Source organism: Aegilops tauschii, chromosome 4 (assembly GCF_002575655.3).
Source record: "Aegilops tauschii subsp. strangulata cultivar AL8/78 chromosome 4, Aet v6.0, whole genome shotgun sequence".
Taxonomy (NCBI): Eukaryota; Viridiplantae; Streptophyta; class Magnoliopsida; order Poales; family Poaceae; genus Aegilops; species Aegilops tauschii.
The window spans coordinates 132,207,402-132,219,648 of record NC_053038.3 but is presented as its reverse complement, the minus strand read 5'-3'; positions in this window follow the sequence as shown (position 1 = coordinate 132,219,648).

Genomic DNA, 12,247 nt, shown 5'->3' with positions numbered 1-12,247 from the left:
GGGGGAATTAGTGTCTCCGCGAAGGAGGATAAATGGGGAGAAGAATCTAGAATCCCCTCCCCCCAAGGAAGGAAGAGGACCGCCTCTGAAGACCTAGAAACGAGGGTTTCCAAACGAGGGAAGAAACCTTCGCCAGGGGGCCCTGCCCCGGAGGGCATCCTTACCGCACAGTGCCCGCAAGGGGGTCAACCCTCCACTGAGCTGTAAGTGAACAAGAGTACTTTTGGTAAATATATCCTGCTTCATCTCCGAGGACAATAACCGAGACGTATGTCTTGCAGTTCGGATCGTAGCCCTTCTCGACAGAGTTCGTCTTCGGGGGATCTTCTTCCGGAGATGATGGAGAGCGAAACGCCTCCTCCTGTCTCCCCGCCTCATGAGGCGGACGACCCTGAGGTGTTGTCACGGAGGATTTCTCCTGATCCGCCAAGGCCAGAAGGTAACCCTTCGTCCACCCGAAGTCCGAAGTATTCGGCTCCTAAGGAGAGCAACAGAAAGAGTCCGGGACTGTCCGGTGCACGACCGGACGCAATGATGGGTCTTCTGGAGGAAGCGGCTATCTCAGAGGCGCATCGTACTTTAATGGGTACGGTGGTTGGGAGGATTTCATCCGCCAAAAGTGGGTTGCATGAAGCTTTTATGAGCCTGCTAAGAGGCTTTGAGGTACGCAAAGTAATATATATATATATATATATATATATATATTTTGACGGTACCACACACGCTAGGTGTGCCCTATACAGATAGTAGCCCCTGAGACTCTGGTTGCTGTCCAGAGGCGGCAAACAGAGGATCATAGTCCCAGGTAATGACCATGCTGCTTTCATGTGCAGGCGGCTGAGGGTCCGGTGGTTGGCCGGACTGCTGAGTTTGCCGAACTGAGGCGGCAGGTTGACGCGGCAGATGCCGACATCGCGCTTGTGAACAAGCGGCTTGACGAGGCACAGGGTATGTATTTTCGGGTGGTCAATAAATATTAAGAGGAGCATGATGCTAGTATCTATAATATGTTGTGACTGCAGATGGAGCTGCCGCCGTGGAGACCCTTCGGGCGGAGCTTGCCCGGGCCAAGGAACAAGCTAGGAGAAGTGATGCGGCCGCCCTAAAGGCGGCCGAAGAGTTAAGAGCCGAAAAGGCTGCTCATCGCCAGAGCGAAGATAAAATAGCCAAGATGGCTGTTGAGCTGAAGGATGCCGCCGGCCGGTATGAGCTTCTTGAAAAGGAAAGCCAAGCGAAAGCGGCGGACCTAAAGAAAGCCATGGTAGCAGCCAAGGAAACCCGCTCTAAAATCATAGCGGCGAAGGAGGAGCTTCGTCAAGCCGGGGATATCACGGCTGGGAAGCCCTTTTTGTTGCGGACGAAGTTCGGAGATCCGAAGTATGCCCCTCTGGATCAATTATGGAGTGCTGCAGACGCGTACTTGGACTTGGCAACGAGTGCTGCTGATGCGACTGAGTTTTTCAAAGATCGGAAGGATCATGAAGTGGAAAGGTTGTTCTGGTCACAGTTTAGTGCTCCCACGCGTCCACTGCTGTTAAATGAACAAATGGCCGAGTGGGCTGAGCTCCATAGATTGTCTGGACTTGCCATGAGGTCTGTCGTGGATCATCTTTGGCCGGAGGGACCAAGGCCGAATAGTTATTTTAGTTTAGTGCAACGATTCCTTGGTGCTGTGCCGCATATCGACGCTGTAAAAAGGTCGGCGTGCATAGAGGGTGCGCGGATGGCTCTTGCCCGTGTTAAGACATACTGGGCAAAGATGGAGGCCACCGCTATTGCAATCCAGGATCCGGCCGTAGGCCAGGTCTCGGCCGAGCACTATTTTGAAGAAGTCCTAGAAGGTGCTCGTTTAATAGAGGCTCAGTGCTCGAAGAGTATCATGTTCGAGTGACATGTATCCCAATTGTAAAAACAATGCTATCTGGATTATAAAGGCTGTGTTTATACTTTTGCCTGAAAGTATTATGATGCCTCCTGTGCGGCCGTTTATGTATGTATATAACCTGAAAGTTTGCAGCCGTCGGCTTCAGCCCCCACGCATATAATGCGGGGGTGTTCAGAAAAGCGCGTATTCAGACTTGATCCAATGTCTTGGTCCATTAAGGAGGTGATAGCGCGGCGAACAAGGCAATCGGACTATATAGCTTTAACACTTTCACTTAGCCATAGGAGTTTGACAGTGGGGCTACTATATAGCCCCTGGTACTTCCGCGCTCATCCGAATACGGGGCGCGTACATACATGACCGGGAAACCGGCCCTTCGTTAATGCGGAGGAATCGCGAAGATTCCGCCGAATCATCAAGTGGTTGACCAGTCTCGCACTTTATCATGACACTCAGTTTTCGGCTTTCTCTACTGAGGTGCTCATCCAGATGAACTAGGGCACAATCGCAGTAGTTCTCCCGGTGCCACCTTAGCCGATAGAGCGGAACCTAAGGTAGCAAAACACGGGAGCCGGGCAAACCCAACTATTGACCAAAGACATGATTCGGAGCTGATGCATATAAGGCCAAACTCGCGACGCCGAACACTCCCTAAGGTATTCGGACTTTACAACGTATACTGGGCTGAGTAACGCCCTTGATAATGAGCCCTGAATTTCCAGGTACGTGCATTAGTTTGACGTGATGAAATGCCAATAACGCTAGCATCCCTCTTGGTTATGTTGAGTATCCGGAGGGTGTGAAGCAGCAAGAGACAGTAAAAAAGGTTTACATAGGGTCTTAATATAAAAAGAAACCTTTGAACGGGGCCCTGCTGCACATCTGCGCATGTATCTCCATTGTGCCGTATCTTGGAAGGGTGTAGCATGATGATCATCTGTAAGAGAGAAAAGCCCAGGTGAAAGTTTTCATGCGAAAAATTGGTTATTCTTAATAAACCATTAAAATTCAATCTAAATAAGGTCAAGCCGAACTGTAGTCCTTTTTACATGCGGGAAGCCCCTAGCACCACCTATGGGGGTATATCCATCGACCCAATCTCAGGTTTATCCGAGCTGTTACAGCTAGTGGTGCGCCGGACTCGTCTAGCCGTGTCCGCGGTCTTGACGACCGATCATTTATTCTGGTTGGAGAGGCCGTTCAGTGTTCGGCTGCTAGAGCCGCCACACATTCTTCCGCACGTAAGGAACGCTCTGTGTTTCCGCTAACTATGATGATGCCACGTGGACCGGACATCTTAAGCGTAAGATAAGCGTAATGCGGTACTGCATTAAAACGAGCGAAGGTCGTTCTTCTGAGTAGTGCGTGATAGCCGCTTCGGAATGGAGCGATGTCGAAGGTTAATTCTTCGCTTCGGAAGTTGTCAGGAGAACCGAATACAACCTCTAGTACTAGAGAGCCCGTGCAGCGGGCCTCTGGGCTTGGTATTACTCCTTTAAAGGTAGTATTGCTTTGGCTGATTCTTGTTGGGTCTATCCCCATTTTGCGGACTGTGTCCTGATATATCAGATTAAGACTACTGCCGCCGTCCATAAGGACTCGGGTGAGATGGTATCCGTCGATTATTGGGTCTAGCACCAAGGCAGCCGATCCTCCGTGCCGGATACTAGTCGGGTGATCCCTGCGATCAAAAGTGATAGGGCAGGCCGACCAAGGGTTGAACTTGCGGGTGGCGGGCTCCACGGCGCATACGTCTCGGAGTGCGTTTGCTCCTCCTCTTCGTTACGTGAATCATGTTCACTGTTTTGACCTCTGGTGGGAATTTTTTCTGTCCCCCAGTGTTTTGCTGGCGAGGCTCATACTCGTCTTCACTTGGTGTCTCCCTCCCCTTGTGTTCGGCGTTTAGCTTGCCGGCCTGCTTGAAAACCTAGCATTCTCTGTTGATGTGATTTGCAGGTTTGTTGGAGGTGCCATGAATCTGACATAATCTGTCTAGAATCTTGTTTAGCCTGGACGGTCCATCTCTGTTGCCTTTGAATGGCTTTTTCCGTTGGCCGGGTCGAGAGCCCCTGAATCCGGAGTTTACCGTTGTGTTGTCTGGGCTGTCTTCATTGTTTCAACGCTTGCTTTTATTGCGTCGCGGTTTTCCATTGCCATCCCTGACTTCGGATGTGCCTGGGTCGCTGGTGCCGCTACGGGCCAGCCAACTATCTTCGCCCGCGCAAAAGCGGGTCATAAGGCTTATTAGGGCTGCCATTGTCCTCGGTTTTTCCTGGCCGAGGTGTCTGGTGAGCCATTCGTCCCGGACACTGTGTTTGAAAGCCGCTAAGGCTTCAGCGTCCGGGCAGTCGACAATTTGATTCTTCTTAGTGAGGAATCTGTTCCAGAGCTTTCGGGCTGACTCTCCGAGCTGTTGAATTATATGACTTAAATCGTCTGCATCCGGAGGTCGGACATAGGTCCCTTAAAAATTAGCCCTAAAAGCATCCTCAAGCTCTTCCCAACTTCCAATTGAGTTTTCGGGGAGGCTCTTCAGCCAGTGCCGAGCTGGTCCTTTCAACTTGAGGGGCAAGTATTTGATGGCGTGGAGATCATCTCCGTGAGCCATGTGGATATGAAGGATAAAGTCCTCAATCCAGACCCCAGGGTCTGTCGTTCCGTCGTATGCCTCTATGTTCACGGGTTTGAATCCCTCTGGAAATTCGTGATCCAGCACCTCATCGGTGAAGCATAGGGGGTGCGCGACACCCCTGTATTTGGATGTGTCATGGCATTCTGGCGGTTGTAGTGTTCGGTTTTGATTCTGTGCCGGAGCGCGCTTCCTAGATCCGTAGATGGACCTGGTCATACCGGCTTTTTGGTGCAAGTCCTCACGTAAATCGTGTACTGACTTATGTGCGACATCGTTAGCCGCCCTGTCGCGGCCACGGGGTGGTCGATCCGGCTGATCGGCCATTTTATTTTTCGGCTGTACGGGCTCTAAAGCCTCGTCATCGAATTCAGGCAGCAGCTTGCGCTTTGGATAGCTCTTTGTGTGGCGACCGCCCTCGTACTTTTCTTCAGCGTCAAGCACTTTATTCCATCTGCTGTTGAGCGTATTCTGTGCGGCCTTAAGCCTTTGTTTCTGCTTCTTCAGGCTCCTCACGGTGGCAATAAGCCTTTTATGGAGGTTTATCTTGTTCCAAGTGCCTTTTCGGGATGATGTGTGCATCGTCGTCCGGGCTGTTCTCCTCTCCGGAGACATGTTGATGAGCTTTACCCTCGACGTCGCCGTGATCGGACAGCGGTTCTGTACTATGTTCGCCGTCCGCTGACTCATCCTGCTCCATCGCTGGGTCCATATGGTCGTCGTTTCCTTTGGAGTCGACCGGGGTATTATTCTTTCTTGCGCTGTTATCGCTGTTTTTGCTGAGGTGGGGTTTGGGGCGTCGCCTGCGTCGTCGCTTTGGTTGCTTCTCGAGGGAACTATCCTTCGCTGCTTCCTCCCGTTCCTCGTCGTTGTTTTCTTTGGGTGTATCCACCATGTATATATCGTATGATGACGCGGCTGTCCAGCGCCCTGTGGGCGGTGGTTCCTGTTCCTCTCCTGCATCGTCGTCCATACCGTCGATGTCTTCGGAGTTAAAATCAAGCATGTCGGTTAAATCGTCGACAGTGGCTATTAAGTGGGTGGTGGGTGGGGAACGAATTTCTTCGTCGTCCGCTTCCCACTCAAGCCAGACATAGTTTGGCCGAGGGTCTCCTGACAAGGAGAGAGACCTTAATGAATCTAGCACGTCGCCCAAGGGCGAGTGCTGAAAAATATCCGCGGAGGTAAACTCCATGATCAGTGCCCAATCAGATTCGATAGGCACGGACGCGAGCGGTTCGGAGCCTGTGGCCGGGGACGAATCCAAGAGTTCGATGACACAGGTCTCATAGGAGGTGAAGTCAGTATTCGGCTCTATCGCCGCTGAGTGTGCGGCCTCTGTGGCGGGGTCCATCCATCCATCCTCGGATAGCGCGATCTGCTCCGGATTGAGGGCCGGAGTAGCCGCAGGTGCGGTCTCCCGAACACCGTCCGACGGCAGAGCTAAGTCATGCTCGTCGTGACTGTGCGGCGCACCTGACATGGGCTCGAATCCGTCGAAGATCAAGTCTCCGCGGATGTCGGCAATATAGTTTAAGTTTCCAAACCTGACCTGACGGCCAGGGGCGTGGCTCTCGATCTGCTCCAGATGGCCAAGCGAGTTGGCCGCAGTGCGAAGCCGCCGAATATGAAGATCTGTCCGGGGAGAAAAACCTCACCCTGGATCGCATCGTTGCCGATGATCCAAGGAGCCATCAAGCCTTTATCGTGACGGCACAGTGGAACTCTCAATGAAAGCACCAATGTCGGTGTCAAAACCGGCGGATCTCGGGTAGGGGGTCCCGAACTGTGCGTCTAAGGCGGATGGTAACAGGAGGCGGGGACACAATGTTTACCCAGGTTCAGGCCCTCTCGATGGAGGTAATACCCTACTTCCTGCTTGATTGATCTTGATGATATGAGTATTACAAGAGTTGATCTACCACGAGATCGTAAAAGCTAAACCCTAGAAGCTAGCCTATGATTATGATTGTTGTTGTCCTACGGACTAAAACCCTCCGGTTTATATAGACACCGGAGGGGGCTAGGGTTACACAGAGTCGGTTACAAGGGAGGAGATCTACATATCCGAATTGCCAAACTTGCCTTCCACGCAAAGGAGAGTCCCATCCGGACACGAGACGAAGTCTCCAATCTTGTATCTTCATAGTCCAACAGTCCGGCCAAAGTATATAGTCCGGCTGTCCGAGGACCCCCTAATCCAGGACTCCCTCAACCACCATGTACCTCCTTGCATTTTTCAGAAAAAGGAACACACGATCTTGTATATTTTCTCGAAGCTATAATCAGGCCATAGAACGTGTAGGGGAACGCAGCAGAAAACAAAAAATTTCCGACCTACGCACCAGCCCAGGACCACTATGGAGACTGCATACATGGTTTGATCTTTTTCGTTACCGACTCGTAGTGCAGCGAGAAGTAGAGTCGATGACGATCGGCGGTGCAGATCCCCGCAGCTAGGATTTACAACCTCCCAACCGCGAGGATGTATACCCTCATCTTCTCCTCAGACAGCCCTCCGGGAGGCGGTCGAACAACCCCCCGGACGGTGTCGCGGACAGCCCTTCGGGAGGACCTTCGAAACTCGAACGGTCACTCGGACAGCCCTTCGGGAGGACCTTCAAAACTCGGACGGTCACACGGACAGCCCTTCGGGAGGCACTCACGAACTAAGACCGAAACTACGATCTCTCTACAGAGTTGCACACATACGGTGTCATCTATCCGGCAGGGCTTCGCCGTCCAGAACTAGTTCCTGCCGGAACCCAGACAGCCTTACGGCTCTACGAAACTCTTTTCGTGGCAGGGAGAGAAGAAGCCAGATAATGCATGGCATGTGTATGAGATCAAGGGATGAGTGTGGAGGGCTGCCCCTCCACCTCTATTTATAGGAAATCCCAAGGGGGTAGGGTAGTTTCACAAAAAACCCAAAATGCACATGAATGAAGTCCTTCCACAAGGACCTAGGAGTGAAACCAAGGAACAAGAGGGTCCCCAAGGGGGGATACCCCATGTGGCCGGCCACACCCTCATGAGGGGCCCAAAAAATGGCTCCTATCCATCCATGTCATCCCCAAGATCTTTTGGAGCAAAGCCCCAAAAGGTGGCTTTCCATAAAGTAACCATAAAGCTGATTTTCACTATTCACGACGACATTTTTCAGCGTCTGATCGAACTGAAAATATTTATGTGGGCTAAGAACATTTCCAGTACCCACTAAAATGATTTTCAACGCGTTCCGAAACAATTCCGGTTTTAGTGATTTTCATCTGCGAAACGCATATGAAGTGGCTCCGGCAGCTCCAGAACATTTCCGGTTTTTATCTCAGAAAATTCCAAAAAGCTTCCAGAATGATTCTGGCATCCTCCAAGAATTATCAGGCATGTGCCGAAACCAATTTGACTTAATGGTGTATCCCGAAACAACTTTTCGGTATCATCGAAACTTATCCGATGACCTCTCTCTGCGGTACGATTCCGCTGTCCGAAACTTTTCGGTGTCCGAAACTTTTTCGGTGATTTTCTCTCAGACTCCCTGTCTAGTATTCAGCAGATAGATGACCCTTAAGCGTGTGACCCTATAGGTTCGGTGAAGTATAGACATGACCCGGAACCCCTTCCGATCAATGATCAACATCAGAGCCGTGGACACCCATATTGACCCCTATGCCCACACGAATAAATATTCGAGTGAACCTCCAGTTGCCGTGTGCTATTCCTGTTGCTTCGCGATATGTTACAAATACCTGAGGTGAGACATGTTGGCATTCCCGTGGATCAACAACTTGTCCACTATGCTAGTTACCTCGTTACCGGTATTGTTCTCTTTTCTCGTTATCGTGTTCCGGCATCCCCGTGATCAAATCACAAAGTGTCTGGCCAGACGATGATGGATACCGTAACACCGAGAGGGCCCAGAGATATCTCTCCATCGTCGGAGGAGCAAATCCCAATCTTGAGCTATCAAGTTACTTGACACACTTTTCCATGAACCCGTAAGCCGCCGTAATAGCCACCCATTTACGGATGACGTTTAACAAACCCCAAAGTTCATGAAGCAAGCATGAAGAAACTCGATACTCTCATGGTCTAAGGAATCATGCAAACGTTAACCATCTCTGTGTTATGTACCAATAAACTTGTGACGAATGAATCTCATAGCATAACATCAATCCGGGTCGATTCAACACAAAAGTTCTCTTAACATTGTGCCCTCAAAGTTGCTGGCATAGACATGCCCATGACCAGGAAAACAGAATCATCATGCAACACTTGAGCTAGTCTTAGAGGCCAGACTAGGAATACTTCTCACCGTTTATTATTCCACACGTGCATATGAGTCTTCCTCCGAGCCTCGTGGATATTGCAGACTCGAGAATCATTGCAGTTATAGCATGGAACATAAACATAATTATGAACAGGGAGATAATCAATAACATTTATTATTGCCTCTAGGGCATATCTCCTACAGACTCCCACTTGCACTAGAGACAATAATCTAGCTTATGCTAATGCACTTCACACCTGTGGCACACCGATGTAAATATGCTTCGCTTGTGGTATAGCCTGATGTCCAACGGATCTGACGACTTCAGTTCCGTGTGTATCTATGCATGTCCTCGCGTTTTCGCGTTTTCACAAAATTCATATTTTGTGTGGACTTGGCTTTGTATGTATGTGAATCACAGGTCGAACCTGGATTCCTCAGACTGAGTTATGGAGCAACTACCTGCAGTAGTGTCCCATTGTCAAAAGCCATCTTGGAACTATACTAAGTTCATGAATGAACTATATGATTCAACATCTTTTTTGTCGCTTCTAAAGCATCAACATACTTAGCCCTTGTTATAGAATTCGCCACAGTAACTAGTTTGAACAAATTCCAACTAACTGTGCCACCACATTGTGTGTTACACAAAACCCTTAATTTAAATCGAAAATCGCATGGAGAAAAGATGAAGACTGTATCGATGTAACATTTTACAACGAACTCTTCATGATCTCTGCTTGCGAGAAAACCATGTCATCAGTACTTACTCTAGTACTCTGTGACATCTTTCACTGTTGTCCCATGATCAGTAATTTGATCACTTTGGTATCCATACTCGCAACACCTTGGGAGTATCGGACATATCTGGTTGTTATACATACCATGGAATACATGATTAATCCAAACACAAAAGTGTGTGGAATCTGCATAATGTATTTTACTCATCAGTGTTTTGGGACACCGAGTCTTGCAAAAACTCTTTCCATGTGACTTTGGCAAGAATCACTCCTTGGCGTTTTAAATGCTAAAAGGTTTTAGCATCTTGTCAATATGTATTCATTGCTTAGCCCCATTAGGTAAATCTATCTCCATAGATCATCATGCCTAATATTGAGGCTATTTAGCCTAAGCACTTCATCGAAAAACTATTTTCAAATGAAGTCCTAATTTGTGTCGAGAAATTTATTTCCAATTACCAATGTGCCAAGCACATAAGGTTTTTTTTAGAAATATTATTACGCTCCCACTTACTTTCTTGAATTACAAGCATCTTCGTTACCCATTGATGAAGTCAAAACCCCTTTGACCATTTCATCAAAACACGAAGATTCCAACTCCATTTTGCTCTCTTCTGTCCATTGCTGGAACTCTGAAGTTTGCATACCTACTAGCATCCTCTGGATCGACAAATTACTTTGGGCTGTATCATATACAAGTCCTAGCTTTCATTTCCATCAGATGGAAATCCTTTTATCATCCATGTTTCATATCTCATGATTGAAATATGTATTAATTGCTAGTTCAACCCGAACCGACTTTAAGCATCGCTACGATGAAAACAACCTCATCGTAGTCAACTCTTGAACTTGTTATTTCAACAAGTCGAGCTTTATGGATAAAACATTTTATCCGTATCAGTTTTAAGTTCCATAAATATTCGTTAGACTCTAAGTCTTCCGAAAGGTGTATCAAGGTTTTAATCTTGAATCACTTATATGGAAACTAACTTGGGTTGTATTGGCATTTAGCCAATTCCGGAGTCAGGGCCCATCAACGCTTCCTTGTGTATCGTAGGTATAATGTTGTCTAACAACAATATCTCGTTTGCGCACCTGAGAGGTTTGCACGAGCCTTGCCTACGTGGTTCAGCTGCAAGTTCGACCGAAGTTCATACATTTTATTGTAGAGACTTCCGTATCAGTCGCAGTAGGGAACTCTGGAATTACTTCCAAGGTCTCTATCCTTTGATCTGATGACGTAGATACTGTTTATCTCGTCGAGTTGCACTATTCTCCCACTCACCTTTTTGAAAGAACCATTCTCTTTAAAAGCACGCCATTTCGCGGCAAAACTATTTGCCTCGGTATAGTGAGGGAGGAATACCCAACATTTTGGTATAACCTACAAAGTAGCACTTGTCTGATTTGGAATAGGTTTGTAACCTTTTACACAAGCCCCATATTCTAAATGTTAAGAAAAGATATAACATGGTTGGGCGTACCATACCATGGCTTCATTTCAACAGACCCGATGTAACTCTTTTCAGTGTAAAAGCCGCAGTCTCTAAAGCATCACTTTAAAAGGGATAATGGCAAATTTATTTATGTCATCTTTGACCTTACCATGTCATAAATGGTTTGATTACATCTCCACGGACTTTCCACTTGCAGTGGTGTTCCGGGAGGTGCAAGTTATGAAACCCCTTTCACAACTCATCAGACATTCGCTAAACATGTAACTCAAATATTCCTTTGTGCAATCAAATTGCAGAAACATAATTTTCTTGTTACAATAACTTCTACTTCATTTTTGAGAACCTTTCGAATGATTTCAAAAGATCCAGACTTACGTCTCATCAAGTAAATATCCATATATCTACTTGAGTCATTTCTGAAGATAAATAAATCCACCACTAACAACACTTATCGGACTACACACATCAAATGTATGATCACTAATAAGTTTGTTGTTCGTTCCTTATGGCCTGTGAACGGTATTTTAGTCACTTCACTTTTCGGAGGAAAGTTGCAAGTGTCAGATGATTCAAAATCAAAAAGACTTCAAACTCCATCATAATGGAATTTTCCATGCGGGTTTCTCCAATGTGACCAAATGTAGTGCCACACTTGTGTGGTATTCTTTTAGTCTTGCGACATTTAGCGTCAGTGTTATGGATGTATCATATTACCCTCAATATTCATAACATACGTCCCATCGATGATGGAAGTATGGCCCTTATGTTATTCATAATACTTAACAACAATTGTTGTTTTTATGAACAACTCTTTTGCAACAAACATTGTGCAATGGGCTAGAGTGTATGAAACTCTAAAATGAATTATGAAAAGTAAACCCAGAGGTATTGTATTATTATCAATATTCATAACATACATCTCATTCATAATGAAAGTATGGCCCTTGTGTTATTCATAACATCGAACATAAAAAGTTCTCTTATGAACAACCTTCTTGCAAGATGCCTTATGCAATGGGATAGAGTTTGTAAAACTCTAAATGAATTATGAAAATAAATACAGACGGCAATACACCGATGGAAGGTATAGTAACATTTACTATGTTCCATGTGTATACCTTAACCTCATTTCTAGCTAGTCTTTCATGCCATAGTAGTTCTTACATCGAGTTGCAACAGAATGCAATCGAGCGGGCATTTTTGTGATGAACTCACAATACCCAAGAATTAGTGATTAACATGTTTAACCATAATTCGCAAGAACTATAT